At 35.3% G+C, this 24,069-nt stretch overlaps 1 protein-coding gene across 1 annotated transcript in view; it reads left to right on the top strand.

Moving 5' to 3' along the window:
- The first annotated feature begins 7,097 nt into the window (after positions 1-7,097).
- Positions 7,098-24,069, top strand: part of LOC145684880 (uncharacterized) — a 605,514-nt gene continuing 588,542 nt past the window's right edge. The window contains exon 1 of the mRNA XM_081757236.1: positions 7,098-7,609. The gene's annotated coding sequence lies outside the window, so the exon portion shown is untranslated. The remainder of the gene's footprint in view (positions 7,610-24,069) is intronic.

The following is a 24,069-nucleotide window of genomic DNA, read 5'->3' as shown; positions in this document are numbered from 1 at the left end:
GGTAATACGTAAAAATTAAGACAAAAAATTTGGAAACTGATGCAAACCGGAAGTTGTTAATAGCTGGCAATTGGGATTCACATTACATTCACTGAAGTATATCTGATGAAAAGTTTGTTATTTTCATGTGTCTATCAACGGAAGGTAATCTCGAAGAGATTAGGAGGAGAGTAACAAATGCATGTAAACATAAAAGGAATTCCTGGCTTAAAATTAGTGAGAAAATAGCCACAAGACCGAAAAAGGAGAAGTGTGTTTAATGCCATTCCACGTGACATCGAGCTGATGATTTGCAACCATATTGAATCATTTCCGGTGAAAGAGTCACACTATTTAGAAAAAAAATATATGCTACTTAAATACAGATAAACCTGGCAAATTTACAGTTAAGGAAGCTTGCACAATCTACAACTACAAGCAATGGTGGATGGATTACTACAAGAAGATACCTATTTCCATTGAAAGTGAACAAACCCACGGACTGAACGAGTGTCATTTTCCATATCAACTCTGTTTCACTTCGTTTTAGAGAAGTAAAGGAAAGGTAGTCACAGGCTACACAACAATCAATGGTCTCATTCGTCATATCTCTATTTCAAATGACACTTCCTGACATCACGTGATTCAACCCGCACACGAGAAGGTTTATCCTACAGGGAAAGTTCCCATTAAATAACGTAAAATGAAAGACATGTTCCTGTGGAGAAGACGTAGCTTTATCGTGAACTTTTGCACTAGTCACTGACATCAGAAACTGACAAAGATGATAACTAGATATGCTGAATTTAGATAATACATTTTGTTCAACAAATTACTTTATGTGACTTCTGAACTGTGTTTTATTAGGGATGGGCACAAAACCAGGTTTCCACTTTTTCTATATACAGGGTGTTTCAAATAACACCGACACCGTTTGGGAGGTGATTCCTGACAGCAAGACAAGACGAAAAGTATAGACCAACCTGGGTGCACAAATGCCTCATTTCGGAGCTATAGGCTGCCGAAAACATGAAAAAATGAAGGCCCATAGCTCCAAAACTATGGACCTACCGTAGTCGGGCCAAAACTTCACTTAGAAATATGTGCCCTATCCAAAAGTCTGTTTCTGAATCCTAAGGTACTCAAGTAACAGTTTTTATAGAGGCTGTTTGGCTACGGGCGTATAATATGAAGTACTCACCAACTACCTCTATAAAAGTCGTTGCGGAAGTACCGCAAGATTCTGAAACATGGATATTTTTATATAGCACATATTAGTTCCTAAACGAAGTCTTGACTCGACTACGGTAGATCCCATAGTATTGGAGTTATGGACCTTTAAAGTTCATTTCTTCATGTTTTTGGCAGCCTATAACTCCGAAAGGGAGCATTTGTGCTCGCAGGTTGGTCTATACTTTCGTCTTATCTTGATGTCAGGAATCAACTCCCAAACATTGTCGGTGTTGTTTTGAAACATCCTGTATACACAAAAACTGTTTTGCCCATGGCCTAGTCTTTAACTTTTCTTTACTAAATAGTATGCCTATTTTGTAACAAGTAATAAGTGTAGTCTAGTAACAAAACAAATTTGTCAAGTTTTAACATAATTTGCGTCTTTTGTGTTGAAAGAGCATCATTTTGCAAATTTTACATCATCACAGCATAACATACATTATGCATGCAAACTTAATAATTATGTTAAAATGCCTAGTAAAAGATGACAAATCACCAGCTTAAACCATTGGAGGCTACGAAATCTTACTTTCATTGGGACATTTTTTTTTTTTTTTTTTGCTGTTTTCCTCAATTTTATATTCGTTGACTGATGCCCTTTCAGAAAAAGCAATTCAATGGATCAAACGATTGCGATCTTGGCCAAGAATTAGATTTTGGATCAGAGTCCACAAAATTTTTGAACGGCCCCTAAATCGAGTTTTCGTATTTTTCACGGAATAAGCACATCATACTGAGTTAATAGTTTGGATTTGGGTACAATGTACCTAGTTCTCCAGACATAAGGTGTATTGAAATGTGTTGGATATTTTGATCCAGAAATACAATTTCATGTAAAGGTAGGAATATAGTAAGAACATTTTCAAAAGAGGGCATTTCCATCTCTGTTTTTTCTTCTTTCTTTCTTTTTTCTGGTTTATTAATCTATGAACTGAAATATTCCACAATTGTTAATTTTATAGTAGAAGTGAATAAATGAAGTGGACATATTTCTTTTGTATAGAGATGACTAACTTCATACATTGTGAATTCTACCAAAAGAATTCTTGTTCGCACAAACCCTATCGCGTAATGCGATAGAGTTCCTCCAATAGATTCAGAAGCCATTAGAGGTCAATTTAACAAAACACTGGAGATGAAAACGTTATCCCTTGAAAATAAATTATCGTACGCAGTTATTTACATATGCAATACTAAAAACTACAAGATTCCCGGCAGGAGCTCATGTGGTTCGGATTCCGCGTTAATCAGTAGATCCACGTCCCATATAGCCTCGCTGCTCAACAGGACGTTAAACTCAAAATTAACTCAACTCAACTCAACTAGAAACTACAAAGTATAAGAGTTCAGTATTAATACAAATGAGCATGTAAAATAAAGGATCATGATATGAATTCTAGAATTAGATTTCAGTTTTCCTCTTACAACACATATTAAAATATTAAAGATCTTGAGCAGCATAGAGACCTGAGGTTGCTATACGCTAGTATTTTTATTTTTACGCATGCATATGGATATGTAGAAATCCATAATTATGTTTTTAAGTTAGGTATTTGTCATTATATATGTGTTTGTGCATATATATATACTTGTGAATATGTAAAAAAAATGAAATCGTAAATGTATACTATTTATAGAATGCTAAAGAGAATTACTCTGTATTGCATGATGCCTAGTATACGATTTGAATGTAATATATATATATATATATATATATATATATATATATATATATATATATATATATATATATATATATATATATATATATATATATACAGTATACATATACAGTTACAGTATATATATATATATATATATATATATATATATATATATATATATATATATATATATATATATATATATATATATATATATATATATATATATATATATATATACAGTAACGGATCTAAGGGGGGCTATAGCTCCCCCCTTGACTCCCAGGTGTATACTGAATAAAATGGGCTTCAATCGTGCTTTACACTGGATAAAACGGCAAAACATGGTTTAGCCCCTCCCTTGATCATATCCTAGATCCGCCCCTATATATATACGTCCTTAATATGTCCTTAATAACCCTCCAGTACAATATTTAGTAAAATACTTTTCTGGTAATATTTTTTAAATGTTTTAACAAATGTCTATGTCATATCGAGTATGTCTGGTGTAACAGTGCCAATTATGTAGTTCATTTCTGCTTTCAGATGGTTTACATTATTGATTTTAACACTACAAAATATCTAGCCCCCAAGACTGATAACCTCCCAAGAAAAAAAATAGAATAGTGTGTATTCTGGGATTCTTGGAGTCAAGGACCCAGTCAAAGCTCCGAACTACGCTTCAAAAACGGTGGAAAAAAGTATCTCTATCTCCACACTTTAAAAATCTGGCTTAGTGTGACATTTTCTGCTCCCTACACTGAAGGAGGAAGAATTTACCATTTAGTCGGACCTTGAACAAAGAGTTGAGAAAAAGACTCACAAAGTGCTTCGTGTGGAGTATTGTACTGTATGGGTCAGAAACATGGACATTACGCAAAAATGATGAAAAACGATTGGAAGCTTTCGAAATGAGGGTGTGGAAAAGAACGGAGATAATTAGCTGGGTCGAGTAGAAAACGAATGAGAGAGTTTTAGAAATGATGAGGGGAAAAGAACAATTTTAAATATCATTAAAAAGAGGAAGAGAAACTACGTGGGACATTCGCTAAGAAGGAACGTATCATGAGGGTCATTTTAGAAGATGTAGTCGGAGGAAAGAGAGGGAGGGGGCGAAGGAGATCGGACAATTAAGAGTCTTCATCCCGGCGAAATTAAAATACCGCTAATTTTACAGTAATTATGTGATATCTTCAAATAGATAAAAGATAATTGAAATATGGAACAAGAGCGTCCTAGACAATATTATTTTGCGTGAGGTACCGTTATCACAAGTCACCTAGTGGCTTTCCGTTTTCAGCTAGAAACGCGAAAATAAATGCCGATTTTCAAAATGACTCGAAATCGAAAGCAGATAAGTGAGTCGTGATAACGGTTTCTCATGTAAAATATTATTGTCTAGGGCGCTCTTGTTCCACATTTCGATTATCTTTTATCTATTTGAAGATATCACGTAATTACCGTAAAATTAGCGGTATTTTAATTTTGCCGGGATGAAGACTCTTAACGGACAATATCAAAGCAGAAAAATCGCGCATGAAGAAAAGAGGTTAGCGGAAGACCGTGAAGCATGGAAACTTCTAGTTGCAGCAAGTGACCTGCCAGTAATGGCAGAATAACTATGATAATGAAGACACTGAAATCCAGTTTAAAAGAAAAATGATTTGATAACATAAAGAACAGTCTGGAAAAGACCATGAGGGACTGCGGCGCATTCCGCAGCAGGACTTCTAGTGATGACGTCAACGTTGAAAAGCAGGAAAGTACTTTGAAAGGAACAAGCACGAATAAGTTGTGAGTCGTTCTTATGGTTATTTGCAGTATCAGTGCAGAAATGAAATGAACACTCCTCGCATAAAGAACAAATAGATAAAATGACAGGAAAAATGCTAGTACAGTTACAGAAAGTCGAGAGAATTGAACACAAAACAAAAGCTATGAATAAACGTGAGGCTATTTAAAGTAGAGAAATTCACTGTCAGTGAAATTGGTAGATGGAATACAAGTGAATAACTGAATAAAAGTGAACAGCTGTATTAAAAGTGAAAATCAGAAAAGAGTGTGACGAAATGCTGAATGCAAGCTAACAAACAAACAAAAAATTTTGTGCTAAGCACTAATAACTACAGACTAAGGCAAACAGTTAGTAGGGAAAACTTTTTAAGTTTTACATAATTTTTATGAATTTCTTTTACGTTTTACTTTTTTTTATTTTATTTTTGTATCTTTAGTGAAAACTAGCGTCAATTATTTGCTCCGATCGGTTAAAATAAGAAAAAAAATAGTAATATGTTTCGCTAGTCAGTCACTTTTTTGAAGCACGGCTGAATTTGGATTTTAATGGTATCATTTTAAGGGTGCCACTGTTCACCTCAGCAAAAGTATGGATTCAGCATTAATATCGGTCATTTTCGATAATTTTTTATGTATCTTTTCCCCTCTCCTAAGTTGCACCGTCGAAGTTAAATGATGAAAACCATCCCAGACCGGAACTCATCTATGTTGAAAATTTGATCGAGATCGGTCGGGTAGTTCAAGAGATAGGAAGCCACAAACATAGTCACTTTTATTTTTATTCACATAGATAGATTGATGAATTATGTTTATTGTGAAACCTTAACTTTGTTCAGAAAGAAAGGAAATACGTAAGAAGAGGGAGACAGAGAGAGAGAGAGAGAGAGAGAGAGAGAGTAAGAGAAAGAGAGAGAGAGAGAGAGGAACTCCACTAAACAATCCAGGGTGTCCAAACTCAGTTTTGAGATGACAGATAAGCAAATACGTTATAAAAAGAAGATATAAAATGTAACTAAGAAGAGAGGCCCTAAAAATAACGAAAATATTCCTAGAAAACAGAAATAACGGAAGAACTAATAAAGTAAGCTGTGTATTATATAGCTAATAAAAGCTTTATTAGCACGAAATGTGTAACTGTAATTTGTCTTTAAACTTGGATTTGAACTAGGTTTCTTCTGACTATATCAAAATGTGTTGTTTACCTAGGTTATAATGCTATCTTCCCGAAGCTCCAAAAATACCTTTATTAAGGGTATTTACTTATGGTCTATTTCCAATATTATATTATCTTCTTTGATTCATTCTATCAAGATGTAAAATCATTTGAGAGCTCATCGCGGCGAAATTAAAATACCGCTAATTTTACAGTAATTATGTGATATCTTCAAATAGATAAAAGACAATCAAAACATGAAACAAGAGCGCCCTAGGCAATATCATTTTACATGAGATACCGTTATCACGATTCACTTATCTGCTTTCGATTTTTAGCCATTTTGAAAATCGGCATTTATTTTCGCGTTTGTAAACGGCTGAAAACGGAAAGCCACTAGGGGACTTGTGATAACGGTACCTCACGTAAAATAATATTGTCAAGGGCGCTCTTGTTCCACATTTCAATTATCTTTAATCTATTTGAAGGTACCATATAATTATTGTAAAATTAGCGGTATTTTAATTTCGCCGGGATGAGACCTCTTAACACGAAAAGACAAGGAATAAAATTAAATGAAATGAAAGCATAACGTCCCACAATTATACCCTTTGGAAGGGAGACAATGATTAAAGCAAGTGAATCATAATGGAAGGATTGGTGGAATATGGAAATAGGAGAAAACGGGAGTATCCCGAGAAAACCCACGGACACGATGTTCTCCAGCACAAACAGCATCACATTCTGGCCGCTTTACTTTATAAAGACTGGGTAAAACCCTTAGTCGCATTGGAAAAGGGGTAAAACAAGAAAAAAAAGCCAACCCTACTGGAATCGAACCCTGTGCGACAAGTTGGTAGATAGATCTTACGGATTCCAGCACTACGACTGTATCTATGGTAATTAGTACATATAAAATAACTAGACATGCTACACATATGAAATGATAACACTAGATTTATAGTAAAGAACTTTGGACAGCTGAAACACTTCTGTTGGAGGTACTTATTACATAATAAAATGCAATTTAAGAAAGAAGAAAAAAACATTTTGAAAAATTATGTTTACAAACATTTGAATTGGCAACATTGATGAAACACCCTCTTAAACTATTTTTTTGGGGGGAGGTATCTGCTCTTGTTGAACAAGATGACGTAAGGGCAAGAGTTAGTTTTGGGGGTGGGTCGGGGAGAATATAAAGGCAAAAAGGGGATGGATAAATGAAAAGATTTTTGCCATGCGCCGGTTGGGATGCGCCGTGAACTACGCGTGCTGGAGAGAAAAGCGCGGGAAGTGAAGTGAAGTTACGTGTCGTCTGCTACCGGCGGACAGTCTCGTACAAGCCGCGCTAGCAGCTCGACGGAGAGATATCCCTCTCTCGCTAAATCTTTTTTCGGGGAAGCCAGAACTTTGGGAGCAAAAGCGGACTTTGAGCGCTTATACGCTCTTTTGGCGAATTTGGTGTTAATAGTGTAAAAAAAACGTGTGGGAGGAAACCATAGTGAATAAATGTTCTTGTAAAAGAAAAATAATATTACATTAACGTGAATAAATGTGTGATTTTCTCACTGCAGTGTGTACATTTCGTCATTCGTGATTAAGTGTCTTGTGAATATACATGTATATATGTATACAGTGAATATATAACCTATAACAGTTGTAGTCGTAGTGACTAACCCTTATAACTGAATTAAAAGCAGACTCCGGTCTGCGCTGGGGGGAATAACTAAATCTTCCCCTCCCAATCTCTCTTTCAGAGGACAGAACAGGAAATCACTCTAACACGGTAAGTAGGGTCTCTCTTTTTAATAATACTTGTAACAACTGTCAAACTTGTTTGTTTTCTCTTATCTTAGTTCTCTATAGTGTCCTGTTTCAACATGTTGGAAAGGGGAAAAGAGAAATATTATTTCCGCATTGGGTCTCAATAACCCACCCCCCTTTTTTGTTTTTGATAGAATAAAAAATATAAATAAATAAACATACCGGTACAAATTATATATTTTTTTTAAAGCATGGTGATTTATATTCATGAATTGCTTCCTCTCTTTTGTCAAGCATACGTTTCCTGTAACGAATCATTTTAAACTTTTAATTTGTTCCAATTTCTCTTCCTCTCGAGCGCAGTATTTATTTCATTCACGTTTATAATAAGCGTTGCAGTCATTTATTTAAATCAAAGCCACCCCACACACGTAGAAAAGAAAGAAATTGTCAATCATATATAAATAACCATTTCTCAAGGTCACTTCTTTCAAAATTAATATTCTGTTGATAATTACAATGCCATTTGTCTCACTGAAAAGTCATTTACATTTCTTTTTTTTCTAGAGTAAAATACTGGGTTGGGATTTAATTAATGGTGTTTTTCTACTTATTTGTTTTTCTGCTTTTTTACTTCACTGGCTACTGTGAGAATTTCTTTCTCCTATATTTGTAGTTGCGTTACGACCATCTTGTTATGTTTTTACCACATGTAAATGACCTTCACATAACTATCTCTTAATGGTATAATGAACATGAACATCTACATATTAAATTTATTTATTTTACAAAGCATAATAAGATACTACGACATAGTTAAAATATTTAGTTAATTACATACGTCAGTTTCGTTCGACTTATGATTCAATATTTTACCTTATGATTGTAAGTTCATCCTGTTCGGCAGGCCTTTCTAGAGAAAACATAAGCGCTTGGAAACAAACTGCGGAAGCCCTTCAATAATGAAAACGAAATAAATTATTTAAATTTTACGTCCCACGGTTATGCCGACGTGGCTAAAGGAGACGGTGATTTTGAGAAATGAATGAAATGGTGAAATGAAGAAAGTGGGATGAAAGGGGACAACCCCGAGAAAACTCACACACACGGTGTTTATCCATCACAAAGCTCACCAGGGTGTAAGCAAGAACCTCACCAGGGACCCAAGGCACTAGGGGTGAACGCTCTATCACTGAGGCAGCGCGGCCCCACTTCAATAATCTGTAAGATAATATTTATTAATATGTACAGTTGTTGCATGATAATAATTTAAAAAAATACTTGAATACACAAAGGATAGAGAATCTTGTTTCCAAGTCTAATCTCAAAAGATGTTAATCTTTCGGCCGAGTAAATAAGCTTATTCTATTTTACACTTTATTTTCAGAATTGAGAATTAGCACGGTGAATTTCTAGTGCTATAGATAAATATAATACTGCTGCATTTACTAAGTATCTTTTGTTTAAAGAACTTTCCGATAACAGTCTTATAATTCCGATAACTTTCCGATAACAGTACTGTGCTGAGAAAGGGTGCCGAAAAGACATATAAATAAATTAAAAGACGAGACTTATTATTATTATTATTATTATTATTATTATTATTATTATTATTATTATTATTATTATTATTATTATTATTATTATTATTATTATTATTATTATTATTATTATTAAAGGGGTAATGCTTGTCGGTCGTGACAAAATGTATAACGTTTTTGCTACTAAAAAGATTTTTTTCTTTCTTAAGACTTTGCATTTATTTAATTTCTAGCTTAAAAATTTGTATGACCTTGCGGACATGGGCGCCCGAAGGGGGATAGGTATTTTCTACAAGATAATAAAATACAATTCCACGTTCGTAAAATCTTCCTTTAAATAAAAAACGCATTTGAAATAACATTGAGTTTAAAAACGAACTTCTAAATTAAGATAATAAAGAAAATTACAAGTTGAACATTTTATTTATCTCGAATTCCTAGAGTGAGGGAGAGGGGTTAGCGTACTTGCCTTGGGTGTGGGAGACCTTGGTTCGTTTCCCGGCGGAAGCATGTGGTTCGGATCCCATGTTAAGCTATATGTCCACGTCTCATATAGCCTCGCTGGTGAAAGGGACGTTAAACGCAAATCAATCTAGTCCAATATAATCTTGTATAAATATTTTATATAGCCTACTAGTTGAACCTGCGCTGTACACAGCGCACTGTTCTAATATGATTGTGGATCTCCTTCCCACTTCTCGCTATGTCTGTGCAAGTCCCTTTACGGACACAAGTAAAGAACAAAATCTCTCAAAGAGAGTGAATAGCTGTAGACCAGTGGTTGTCAACCTAATTCCTATCACGATCCCCATTTTATCACATCCTCTTGCCAGCGATCCCCTTATAATTTCTGGTTTGTAACAAGCTTGCATGGGATTTTTAATGTACCTATTGCGGAGATCTCGCGATATCCATCTATTTTGATAATATTAGAAGACATTTCTTGCATACAGTGGATACAGTAACTTCCCTAAAAGCGAATGTATTAAAACCGACAAGTCTTTGCAACTGGTTTTCTGTAACGATGACTTGGACAAGTTCTGACTGAAGAGGAAAGAAGAACATTCTGGTCTGGTATCTGCTTCTTTAAAAGTACTAATTACATTTGCTACATCGTATCTATGCAAAAGTTTTTTTTTCCTTCCATGGTAAGCATTAAAACAAACAAGAAATCGCTTCTCAGTTGAAGATGACTTGATAATATACGTCACGAAGATTGAACCGGACATTGCCACACTAGTGAAATCACACCATGCTCAGGTATCTCATTAGCTTTCAACTCTAATTGTATTTCAATATGCAGTTTTGTTGCATTTGTATTTTTCTGTTATTTCAATATGTAGTTCTCATTAGTTTTATGTCGTAACTCTTTCGTTTAAATTGATTTTTAAACAACTCTGCATTTGTTGAAAATGCTTTGTAGACCTATTTTTGTTGTTCTTAACAGTATGTATAAAAAATAGAAAAATATGTCTATCAGAATAAAATTCAAAATAATATTTAAAAATATTTTCCGGTATTAGATTTAATTATAACATCTCTTCCGCTTATCTTCGCAATCCCGATGAAACTCTATCGCGACCCCCAGGTTGAGAACGCTGTTGTAGACAAACATACGTATAAATATAGTGTTTTAATATATAGAATGTTGAGGTGAGCTTGTGGCAAATTTGGATAAGTAATAGATGATACCAAATGTAAATATTTTTTCTTATAATTCCAAATCGGAGTACGCGTCATTGTGGGTCCACAAGCCTTCTGTTGTCAGTTTGCAGTAGGTTTTGTTATTCTGATTAAAGCCAAGCGCCTGAAATGTCCGTCAACCCGCTATACGTAGCTCCTTTACTGGTTGCCTTTCACAAGGGTATCAATCTTAACGTCCTAGTGGCAATATGTGGGGAATGACGCCAAAAATGTGAAAAAAACAGACATTTTTTTATGAATGAGAACTGGCAAATCTTCACAAAATTTGGAATCGAGCAAAATTTGGAAAACGACACGTTTCTAGCATTTGTGGTTTTCGAGATCTCATTGTCGAAAGAATTGGCCTCAAACATACAAACTTTTCATGACCACAAACATATATAGCATAAATAGATGTTTTTTTCTGAATTATAATTCGGAATAACGTCTACATCATTTAAAAAAGTAAATTGACTGTTTACAAGTAGATTGTGTAAATAGTATCTATGTCACTGTTAGTTGAAGATAACAAATAATATACTCGTATATATATATATATATATATATATATATATATATATATATATATATATATATATATATATATATAAAAGATTTTATTCTTATTTATTTTTGACTGGCAAATTATATTTATTTAAAAAAAAGAAATATCATGACTCTTATATTTTCGTTTACATTTTTTTTAAAAAAAATTGTAAATTTACCTCAACTGTCTCTCTGGTACGAAATATTCTACTATAATGTTTCCTTGTTTGCAATCTCTTGTATCACTTTGTTCAATAAACAATATACATATGCATGGTAGAATAAATTAACTTCATAACTAAAAATAGCGAATAAATACTCGTATATTGTATTCTCTTACGTATACGCTACACAAAGAAAAAAAAAATCTTCCAGCATATTAAAAGTTGCTAAAGATTATTATTTGACAACGAACGACATAGTTTTTATCGCCACAAAAGTAAGTTTGTTTTTTCAATATCCTCGAAAAATGCACGGGGTCGCGGTGACTCAGTGCCAGAGTGCTCAACTTTGGTTCGTTGGGTCCCTGATTCGATCCCAGCTTGCGTCAAGTGGGCTATGGTAGATGGAGCGTGGGTTTTCTAGGGGTTCTCCCATTTTTTCCTGCTGTCGTCATTTTATTCATTCTCATAACCATCGTCTGCTTTAGTCTACACGGCATAATCGTAGGCAGAGGCATCATTTAGAGGGGCCAGGAGGGAGCAGTTGCCCCCCTCCCCACCAAGAGTTTGAGGAATACACAATACTTTAATCGATTGTCTACTAATATACTAATAAAAAACGTGAAACTCTTGCGTCGGTGGTGCACTTGTCCCCTCAAGCGAAGTCTGAAATGACGCCTCTGATCGTGGGACGTAAAAATTGAACGATTTAATTTCAAAAACTGAGAATTTACCCTCTTGAAAACATGTTTGTTTCTTCTCATTGTGATCTATAGACAGATGTAGAGCTGTCTTGTATTTGGACAGTATTTTAATTGATATGGTCTTTGGAACTCGGAGGTTCACTGGCGTCTCTGGCAAATAAAATTTGCGGGGGCATCAAAGAAAGAGATTCAAATGGTACTACCTATCCCAACCTGTTTACTATCTTCGATTACATCTGTTATCTTTCTGCTTACCTTCATGGACTCCAGCCTGAACATTATATTCCAAATAATAATAATAATAATAATAATAATAATAATAATAATAATAATAATAATAATAATAATAATAATATTTATATGTTTTTTCTGTCGTTAGTAAATAAATTAAATTAGAATAAAATATTGAATAGCCTATTTTGTACTTCAAAATATTGGGGGGGACGCGTTCCCCCCCCCCCCCGCCGCCCATAGACGCCCGTGCGGAGGTTCAATGCCACGTCCACAAAAGCTCGCCATTGACTTCTATCCTTAGCCAACTGGATCCATTTTGTACTTTGTATTCCTACTTCTGAGAGATCATTTTAATAACGTCCTTTCAATCTACGCCTAGGTCTTCCTAATGGTAGTTTTCCGAATGGTCTTCCAGTTAAGACTCTGAAAGCGTTCGTACTTTCTTCCAGTCTGGAAAGATAACCTGTCCACCTGAGCCTCCTAGACTTGCTGACCCTAGTAATGTTTGGTAAACGATATAAATTATGTAGTTCCTTGTTATGAAGTTCCCGCCATTCCGCATTCCTGTTCCACTTGAGTCCGAATATTCGTCTAAGGATCTTGTTCTCAAATACTTTCAATCTACGTTCTCCCCTCAGAGTAAATGACCATGTTTCGCATTCTTTTTCTTCTTCTTATTGTTAATATTGAGCCGCGGCGGCAGTTAGTAAGGCTCTCCGAACTGACATGAGAAGCCTTGCAGGTTGGGTCCCCGGTGCGGATATCCTCGTCCCAAATCGAGTTATAGATTACCCAGCCTCTTTTAAATGAAAACCTTGGAGAGCGAAGCCAGTCGGTGCTTGGTGTTTACTACCACATGACCTCCTATATATACCTAGTTTATTTAACGATTCTTACACTTAGACCAGAATTCCTTTTTAAATTTAATGTCTCATGTTTATGCGCTTTAGGCTCAAAGAAGACTAAATAATTAATGAAAGTTCAATAATTATAAGAACCGCAAGGAAACAAATGGGCACGATTTGTTCAACTACAAAGTCATGCATTCTGGGATCGAACCAGGAACCTCTAACTACTTTGCCACCGTGCTCCCTAGTTGAATTTCTAAGTACTATTGTTATATCGTTTCTTTCTCTCTGGGGGTGACATTTGAAGCTTCATGGGGCAATTGTACCCACTGAGTTTTATGTGCCCTCCGCAGTGGGCTGGTAGCTGGCATGCGCTCCTTCGTGAACGTGGTCATGATTTCCAATGGAAGAGCCTTAAAAATATCTGAACAGATTACGATGGTTCGGATTCCACCTTAAACTGTAGGTCCACTTCTCGTATAGTTTTAGTGCTGAAAAGGAACATGAAACTGCAACAAACAAACCAAACTGAATTTGACATATACAGGGGGCGTGCAATAAGTTTTGCACAGATGGTTATAATATTGTTATTAATTGCAATATGATGATGAAATTTTAGGTGAGCCTACTTTGATCCTTTGGCTAAAAAAACATGTCATTCAATGTAGCCTCCATTTGCTGTGACGTATCTCGTCCAACGTTCTTTCCATACTTTGGATGTAGTACTTTGGCAAAATTCAGATACCAGACTTTTACACCATTGTTTCACACACGAAAGGAGCGCCTTGTCAATGTCGAGTGTTTTTCCTCCGCAGGTAGGCCTTCAGACAACCAAATAGGAAGAAATCCGAAGGAGTCAAGTCCGGTCTATAGGGATGGTGTAGGACGACTTCCCATCCCATTTTCATCATTCTCTACTGTGTTATCATGGATGTGTGAGACTTGGTATTGCCATGATGGAGTTTGATTACCTTACCTTTGTAGCTCCGGTCTCTTGGTCTATATAGCACGTCGTATCTTATCCAGTGACAAACAATGAGCTATCTTGTGTATACACATCTGTCCTTTTGGATGATTTCGTGCATGCCTTCCTTGATCACATGCACTGCACTTGAAGGTCTATTACATCTTGGTTTGTCCAAAAGAGTGAAATCACCACCTTTAAATCGTTGCAATCAACGTTAGGTACTGGCGCGGTCCAATGTGTGATCCCCATAAACTGGAAGCAACTTACTTTGTATTGATATGGCTGATTCATCACAGCTTTTGAACAGGAATTCCATTACCGTTATCGGGTCCTGATGTCTACTTCAGTGTCCACTGTGATTTACCTTTGAACAATAGGAAACAACAGTTATTATCATTTTGAAGCCAAAGTATCAAAGTATGTTCACGTAAAATTTCATAATCATATTGCAACCAATAAAAATATTATATTTATCTGCGCAAAACTTATTGAACCCCCTTCGTATAAGTACATTTTAATTAATAGTACAATAATATACTAATAAAAACATGAAACTTTACTTATGTCTGGGAGTCTCCCCTCCCCCACCTCTTCCCAAAAGCAAAACCTGAAATGGCACTATTTTCTCTCCTGCACTACATTCTTGGTGACGTCCATCATTTCTAATACTCAATCTAACTTCTACAGTCGTATGCCAATCAACAGAAAATGATTGACAATGTCTATGCAAATATAACCCTGCTTTATAAGAGAAAACAAACAAATTGGGACAGCCTGGAGTCTTTTCTGTTTACCACAAAAACCTAACAAAAAATTGGAATTTACAGTAAATCTGTTTCCTGTCTATTTCCTCGCTGAAGTTTGAGTGATAAGCATGCAAAATATTTCAGGCTTTACTTCACGTCAAGATATGTACACGATATCATGCAATTGTAAAACAATTTTGTGTTACCATTTCTCTGTGCTGGGATTTGGCACGATATTTTCTCTCTGTACGTGTTATAGTATAATGTTATACAGGGATTTGTAAATCAGCTTAACTCTGATTGGGATCAAGCGTAATTACCACATTAGTTAGAGGGTGAACTAGATTCAAATGTAATCTAATATGTAAAAATCAAACTGATCTTGTGTGTAATCCAATCACGGGAATAATGGCGGCTGAACGAGTGAAATTATATATGTGGACCTATGTATCATGTTGCTTTGATTAACAGACGCATCTTAAGGAAGGAAGCATGGGGGTTATAATTCATGCGAACTTGTGAAGTTACAGAAAACAAACTCGGTAAATAAGTTCTCATTAAAAATAAGCAGATATATGTACTAGCACTTTCAAAATTCCGGTTTTAAGTAGAAAAGGGAGCAATTTCTATCATTGATTTTGTCACCCTGAGATCGTCTGTGTTGTTTGTGATCGCATCACGGGATGGCTGACGCGTTTGGAATGAATATTGGAACATAATTAGTACCTACTTCGAGCTGGGTTTTTATTTGATTAAAATAAAAATACATTTATATATAGGATTGGATTCAAGTTTTTCTCACGGGAGGTGCACCAACCAAAATAACCAATCATACTGACACTCTTCAAAGCTACATGTGACAATATTATGTACCCCTGATAACGCTGATGCATTCTCTCCTCCTAGCTTATGCTTTCTTCCTTACTTGAGAAATGTTATATTGTTTATTTGGTGAATCCTTTTTCTTCAACCTTCAGAAAATCGACTTAAACTATTGCTCGTTGCAAAGCTCTGCTTTCTTTTAAGCTCCAAACGGAAACATGGTGGCAAAAAATTTCGGAAAGTGTTGCTATTTTCACTGCTAGCTTCCTATTTTAGATAGTGTATATTTACATCAAAAGGGAGATGGTGGACGTGCACCTATATATAAATCCGGCCCTATATATAAAGTTTTGTTTTGTTCGAAATGCATACCCTAAGAAAGATAAAGGTGTTCAAATTATTTGCCACAGAAAATTCTAAAGGAGAAGGAAGCCGCTTTCTATGATATTTTATTTTCTGATTTCGTACTTATAAATAATTGCTTATATAAGTAAATGACTAAGCCACTTGAAATGAAATTGTGAACATAGTTATCACTTGAATCGAACTGGGATTTTATCATCTTCAATTTGATAGAAATACTTATCTTAAACCAGCGCCGTAACTTAGATTTTTCTGGGGGGAAGGGGAAGCCTTAATACGCGTATTTGAGCCCCCTAGTAAAAGGTTTTCCTAATTCTTGGGCCCCCTCTATCCATCTTTCTCTTATTCTTTATGGCCACCCGAAGCCTGTGGGCCCTTCCGCACAGCCAGGTCTGCGGGACCGTTAGTTATGCCCCTGGGACCGTTCCATACATGACAAATTAATTAGGGGAACAATATTCTCAAATCTTAAAACCATACGATAAATATTATTTTTAGGGCCCGAAATATATATCGAAATGGATTCACGATTCATTTGTTTTATTTACCTTTTGTGTGCTGTTTTGTTTATGTAATGTAGTGAACGTGTTTGATGCTCCATTTATAATTTCATGTTCGTGTCGTATATGGAGTAAGAAAATTTTGTCTTAAAGTGGGCCCCCCTCGAAAGGCGGGAATTTCCCTAAAGGCAGTTGCCCCCTGCCCCCTACAAGTTACGGCCCTGTCCTAAGCGTAGTAAAGTGAATTGAAACATGCCTTTCAAATATTTTACATATCTGTAAACCTTCTTCTTCCCATGCGAAGAACAGCCATTTCAGCTATTGTGTATATACATATATATATTCTCAACTACTACTAACTACCTCTAACCATCTGAAAACTTGTACTAATACTAGTAGATAGTGTATTAGCCTTCTTGTTTTAGTACATTCATTATTTAGAGGACAAAAAAAAATACATGCAAAATGCATGGGAGTAAAATCAGTTATCGTAGATGCACAAACGTAATCTATTTAGCTGATTAGCGGAAGCAGGATTTGAAGAACAAATTGAATTGTCAAAGTTCCTTTTAATTTCCTCTTTGTGGGAGAACTACACGAAGGTTCTATGGAGGGAGGCCAAACCCTCTAAATCACAAGCCTGCAATGTTTCACCCATGTTTTGAAAACATTGTGTTCACGGTAGTAAGCTAGTGGAAGGAACTCCAGAGGAGGAACAGAAATATTTTCTGTTTGGATTGAGTTGTACTGGTGACAAGTTACTCTCCAATTTATCTCAATATTTCATTTGCACAGTTAGAAAGATTCTTTTCTCCCCTCAACACTCGATATTGCTTGCCGAGAACCGGAGTGACTCATTGGTTTTGGAGCCAGAACTCTTATACACGGGATTTTTTTACGTAGTTTGAGCAAGGGTTTATTAAAGTTTATTTTCAACATCAAGGTTGATAGAAATGCGTAGTTTAATGTAGGTACCGCCACACAGTGGAGTATTTGACCCTAAAACCTGGACAAAAGTCGAAAAAATAAAAAATTTGAAACAGACTTTAAATAAAGCTTATTTCTTGTTCTTCTATAACTGGCGGATCTTGTAAACATAAATTCCATTAGGAAAATATGAAATGAACGTAAATAATAATTGCTGGAGCCACTCAATTTTTCCGGCTATGCGAATTTAAATTAGTGTGGCATTGATAAAAGTTTTAATTTTATGATATGTGAATATTTTAGCTCCAAGTCTTGGTGGTTAAATATGCAATGAAATGTCAAGAGCTTTTTGCAAGAAAAAATATAAAGTTAACAAGTTAAGAAGTGTTTTTGTTTATGTTCTGATTCTAGTTGATCAATGATTCCTTTTGCATTTAAAAGTTCAATGTTTTGTTAACTTAGTCCAAGAATAAAATTTTGCCCGAACTTGCCCCATGAAAATAAAAAATATATATTTATAAATTATATCTAGTTTGTTTTTTACGTGAGTTCAGAAGGCCTTACAGCAGTTCCCTGGCTATGAATTTAGTCTTTAGTTGATTGAGTTTATACAGAGAACTAGAATTAATTTATTCAAGTATGGTTTCATGAAATTAACTCTATAATAAATGGTATTTACTGAAACCTTTAAGTTCATAAACTGCACCATGAATTATGTCGCATGAAATTTGTTGTTTGTCCTTGTTTGGGTTGTCTGTCCTTCATACAAGGATCAAGTTTTTCGAATCAATATTACACTTAGCCTATAAAATCCCTATTAAACAATGGCAAGGGAAATCAGAAGAGAAAAACATACTTAAAGAGGCGAATAAAAGAAATTCAAACCAGATTCAGAGAAAAGATGGATTTGTTAGTGGACATCCCTAAGTAAGACTATGGCAATATGAACGTTAACACTTCAAGAAGCTTTTTGCTGACTACGAAACTGCTGCCCGAATAACTGGTTTGGATTTAAACTTGATAAGAAAAATCAAGATTATTCTGTAGGCAATTTCTAGTGGCCATGAAATAGACGTGGAGAAATTTCAGAATTACTGCCACTACAGAACTTTAAGTACAACTATATAATTGGTACCCGATAACTCCAGCCCTACATAAAATTTTAATCCTTGGCTCAGCAATCATAAAACATGCTATTTTGCCTATTGAGCAACTCTAAGAGGAGGCAGCTGAGGCTAGAAACAAATATTTTCGACTTAGAGGACGCAGTTCAGCAACAGCTAATAGCAGTCGTCTTCAATGAGCAACATCCTAATCGCGTCCTCCAGCCAAAAGGGTAATTTTGATTCTTTGCTCTCGAGTTAACATCCCGTCCGACCTACAAGAAAAATATAGAGACAATCAGTTTCCGTCCATACAATGCTCCACACATTACAAAATTTAAATCTGAAAGATAACATAACCTATCCTAAATTCATTTACAACTTCAAAACCGTTGCAAATTTTGAAAAAATAACTATACCGTTGGATTTCTCTTCAAACGAGGATGTCGTTTAATATGTCAAATGACCATATTGCTATTTAAAATAAACAAGTTGATTCTAATATGGCGGCCACCAAGATGGCGGACGACAACCTGAACCACGTCATAACGTTTCTCCCTACCGACAACATTGATCCCAATTGACTTTGGATCGACTGCATTTACAGTTTCTCAAATATTTAGCCCGGTCCAGAATTTTGTCTACACCCTGTACAGTATATCTAGAAAAGTGTATTGCTGTTTCTATTTTATGTTTGTGTTACTTATTTTATCCATTATTTGATGTAGTAAATGTTAATTAATAGCAAAACTAAGAATTTTCTCTTAAAATGTTTCAAAGTATTTACCATAGGCAGTTTAAAACAATAAAAAATAATTGATACACAAGATAATATAATTTCCCTGATTTTCCTGACTGTTTAAAACTGCAGGACCAGGTTTTGGCTATAATGTATCTTAAAAATTGTAGGTAAACACAAATTAATTGAATTTAATCGATTATTTTATGAAGCTAAATGGTAAATATTTTTGTCCGGGTTTCAAGACTAAATACTCCAGTAAGAATCAAGTCTTGATTTTATATAGGCTATCAAATGCGAGAATGTTTCTCATGTAACCATGAAAAAAAGCTGTTTAGAAACAATATATAAGGTCATATCGTCCCATGAGAACCAGAGGAACGTAACTAAAAATGCGGTTTTCGTTTTCTTCATGTTTGGACATAATTTTGAAAGCCCCTCTTGGTGTAAATGGGACGTAACACCATCTGTCCCCCTTGTCGATCATCTATTGTAATGTAGCTCAATTGCCATATTAGTGAAAACACATCTTTCTAAGAAAATATTTTTGTCCTCTCGCGGGTAAACCTACGAAAATGAAGTTACGTTCCTCTCATTCTCATGCGACGATATTATACCACTAAATAAGTTCTCTGGTTTAGTCGGCTATATATATATATATATATATATATATATATATATATCGAAACCATAGTAAATTTTCAGGGTATTCTCTGCCTAAAAATGTCAAACTGGAAGCAAGGTCCTGTAATCCAACTATCTTGGATGAGACATAGTATTGTATAGCCCAGGCTCCTATTTAGGTAATTTACACCCCCTAAGGCTAAAAGAAATTGCGCTCACTCTTTCTCCCTTATTTGTTCAGTGTAGGTCTACACAACATTGTTTACCCTTAAATTTATCTTTCCTGACAGCCTCTTTTCCGCAATACTATTGTAATAGTCGATAGAGTAACGGTACACGGCTTTTTCTCTCACTTTTTATTATGAAAAGATACAGTTTGTACAGAATATTACAAATAAGTAATTTGCTAAAAGTTCTTTACTCTAACATAAGTACAATTGGATCTCCTTCCGGCTGCAGTTCGGAGGCTTATGGTTTACTGATTAAGAATGACCTTGTCTGTTGCAGCTCGGAGATAGGTGAAGATACCTCTTGCCCGTGCACCTCAGAGGTAGGGTTAAAGGAGTTTCCCCGTCCGTTGCAGCTTGGAGAGAAATGAGTATCTCTTGCCCGTTACAGCTCAGTGAGTCCGTTTATATAGCCAGTATTTGCAGGCAGAGTCTGTGAAGGGGTCGAAGGGGTCTTCTTCGTATTTCTTCGTGTTCCGTCGGTGGTGATGGGATCCATCCATCAGCTAGTTGCTGGTGCTTGTACCGAAGCACGTGGTTTTTATTTACTGATATGGGATGCTTCCTGTATGGGGGGGGGGGGATATTGCACTATACTTCAATCTCGATTTTTCAACCCAGGCCCAAGAGATTTGCCATCTAGGGCCTGGTGCCCTGTAGCTAATGAGCGAACACAGCCTGTGTATAGCAGTGATGGAAGTAGACGGATAACGAATCTTGTCACGGCGATCCGGGTCTATCTGGTGTGTTGAATCTGGAGTTATTGAGCCTGGTGTGTCATGAGTCTGAGTGCCTCTGGCTCATGGGTCACGAACTTCATGACCCATTCGCCTGATCCATCACTGACGTACAGGCATATACTTGTATTCAAATTGTGTTACTGTATATAACATTGGATTCAAAATCTGTGCTATTCTACTTGCAGTATCCCGCAAATATAATTATACACGTAATTTATTGTAGATAAGCTTACAAGATAATTTAAGTGCTCTCAGTAATCCAATACTTCTGTTAATACGATATCCCTTTGGGCAAGAAATAGCTGTATTAACGAGAGTGTCGTGTATTGTGTGCTTTGCTAGTAAGGAAACTGAGCCCTGTATAGGCTTTTATAAGATTTACAGTTGGCAACAATGCTTGTTCCCAGGTAAAGAATTTTTTTAAAAACTGTTCTTTCTACATCATTCAACTAGTTAATTTAGCAACTATTTTCTCCCTTTCAGGCCAACACTGTTTGTCAAAAGCAAGGAGCTTGTTAAAATATTAACTAGCTGGTTAGAAGTAATTTAGATCGTTTTATATGTGGTTGGTATGTTCTTTCCGTATTCCCTAGCTCAATCCACTTTTCATTTTCTCTTGCAGAAGCCAACACACACACACACACGCACATACCTGAGCAAAGAAACATATGTAAATTTACCTACATATAGTAGTCGGTATGATTCTTTATATATATATATTTTCCCTTTTTTCCCTCAGAACATAAGGGAGCAAATAGTGCTGTGTATTTAGTTCCTTTGATGATGGAAAAACAAGGGGGAAAATGTCAGTTGTAAACATTTTATGTTTGTACTCTACGTTTAAGAATAACTGATCTTTTTTAGTATTTCATAATTTTTTTAAATGTTATTATGGCTAGGAAAAAGAAACTAAAACAGTGTGGCACATGCAGTTCTAAAGTCACAAAAAACCGTTCTGGTTTCATCTCAATGGTCATGTAGGCCCTATTTACAAGTAATATGTACGCCAGTGTGAGAAGAAGATAAATAACAAATGCTTTTTAAAAAATCAGCTGGTTAATAGTCCATTTTAACAGTATGTTTACAAGTACTCGTCCAATACAGAAGTAAATAAACAATATGTGTCTGCAAGATATTATTAGCAACGAAAGACATTTATTTTTAGCGCCGTAATTTTTTTTATTTCCTCAAAAACTGCGTAAGAGAATTTATCCTCATGTATCTGCCTTTGTTCTGCTGGATGTTTTCTACCAATTACAGTTGGACCACGATAACTCGAATATTTTCACGTTCCCTTCAACTCCTCATAACATTTAATGTTAAAATAACCTCTATAAATCGAATGTTTAAAAACTACAATCTCGATAAGTCGAATTTTAAGGGTTTCATAATCAGATTTTAAAAACTTGATAATTCGAACTTCAGTCTCTGCGAACCTTTGTAAGTCGATTTTTCTTGATGTGACCTCGATAACTCGAAGCTATAGCTCTGTGCGTTTACGTAATTGTTATTATTGTTAGTCCTGTCATTGCTTACTGTGTACTGTAATTATGTTTTATTCATGTCTAGAATTTTATTTTTACTAGTCATCTGATTTAATTTAAAGGAACTTTCTTAACTTCAAGTTATAGAGGTTATATAGTCACTTTTAATTAGGAACGTCGAATCTCGATATCTCGATTATTTGTTGTGGCCACCTCGATAACTCGAACCATGAGCACTCGAAAAACTCGATAACTTGAACCGAATTTTTATCTATTCCCTTTGGCTTCGAGTTATCGAGGTCCCACTGTACTATTAAATTTGGGAAATTTAATAATAAAATAAAACTAAAATTTAACTCTCTATCTATCTAAATAAATAAAAACGAAAGTGACCATGTTTCTGACTTAATAACTCTCGAATCACCCGACCGATCTGAATCAAATTTTCAACATAAATGAGGTTCGGGCCTGGGATGGTTTTCATCATTTCATTTTCACGGTGCAACTTGGGGGAGGAGGGCGGAGATATATAAAAATGATCCGAAAATGACCTATATTAGTACCGAATTCATAGTTTTCGGTGTTGTTGAGATGAACAGTGACACTTCCAATGCCGTTTAAATCAAATTCAGCCCCGCAATTTGGGGAGGAGGATGGGGAGATATACAAAAGTGATAGAAAATGACCAACATTAGTGCTGGTCCATAATCCATAATTTTTGGGGTCTTTGAGATGAACAGGAACACTTCGAATGCCGTTAAAATACAAATATGTCCCGCAATTTGGGAAGGAGAAGGGTGGAGATATAAAAATGACCGATATTAGTGCCGAATCCATAGTTTTCGGGGTGTATGAGATGAACAGTGACACTTCCGATGCCGTTTAAATCAAAATTTAGGAGAGAGGGGGGGGGGATAAATAAAAAGTGATCGAAAATAATCTAAAATATCAAAGAGTGCTTCAGTAATAGTCAAAAGTGATTATTAACGGAACATATTACTATCTTTTTCTTATTTTAACCCAATGCAGCGGGTAATTGATGCTAGTTAATCATAAATTTGGACTAATATCTCATTAACTATGGACCTACTATGTAACTGTTGTCTTCAATATGTCATAATTAAAAACTTGATATGAAGGTATAGTTCAGAATCAGTTTTACCTTATCAGTAGTTAATTGGTTATCGTTCAGTGTCAGTATTTAGGTTTACCAAAAAATCCTTTTTCTCGATTTTCACGTAAACTACACATGAGAATTGACATTCATCCATATAATTCCGTTCAGATTTATGAGATTTATTGATTAGTGTATATTTTTGAGCGATCCCCCTTCCCCCGTTAAATGCAATTAATATTGTAGAATTATTAACAAGAAGCCCTCAATCATAACATGGAATAAATTTAGCTCGCAGCATAATACTTGGATGGGAGCGATGTATTATTATAATATTAACAAAAATACATATTGGATTATTATTCTTGTTATTATTGCATTTATTATACATACTGAAATGTGTGAATGT

Source organism: Thermobia domestica, chromosome 1 (genome assembly GCF_964235325.1).
Source record: "Thermobia domestica chromosome 1, izTheDome1.hap1.1, whole genome shotgun sequence".
Classification (NCBI taxonomy): domain Eukaryota; kingdom Metazoa; phylum Arthropoda; class Insecta; order Zygentoma; family Lepismatidae; genus Thermobia; species Thermobia domestica.
Note: the sequence above shows the minus strand (reverse complement) of the source record. Positions and strands in the feature narration are given on the sequence as shown.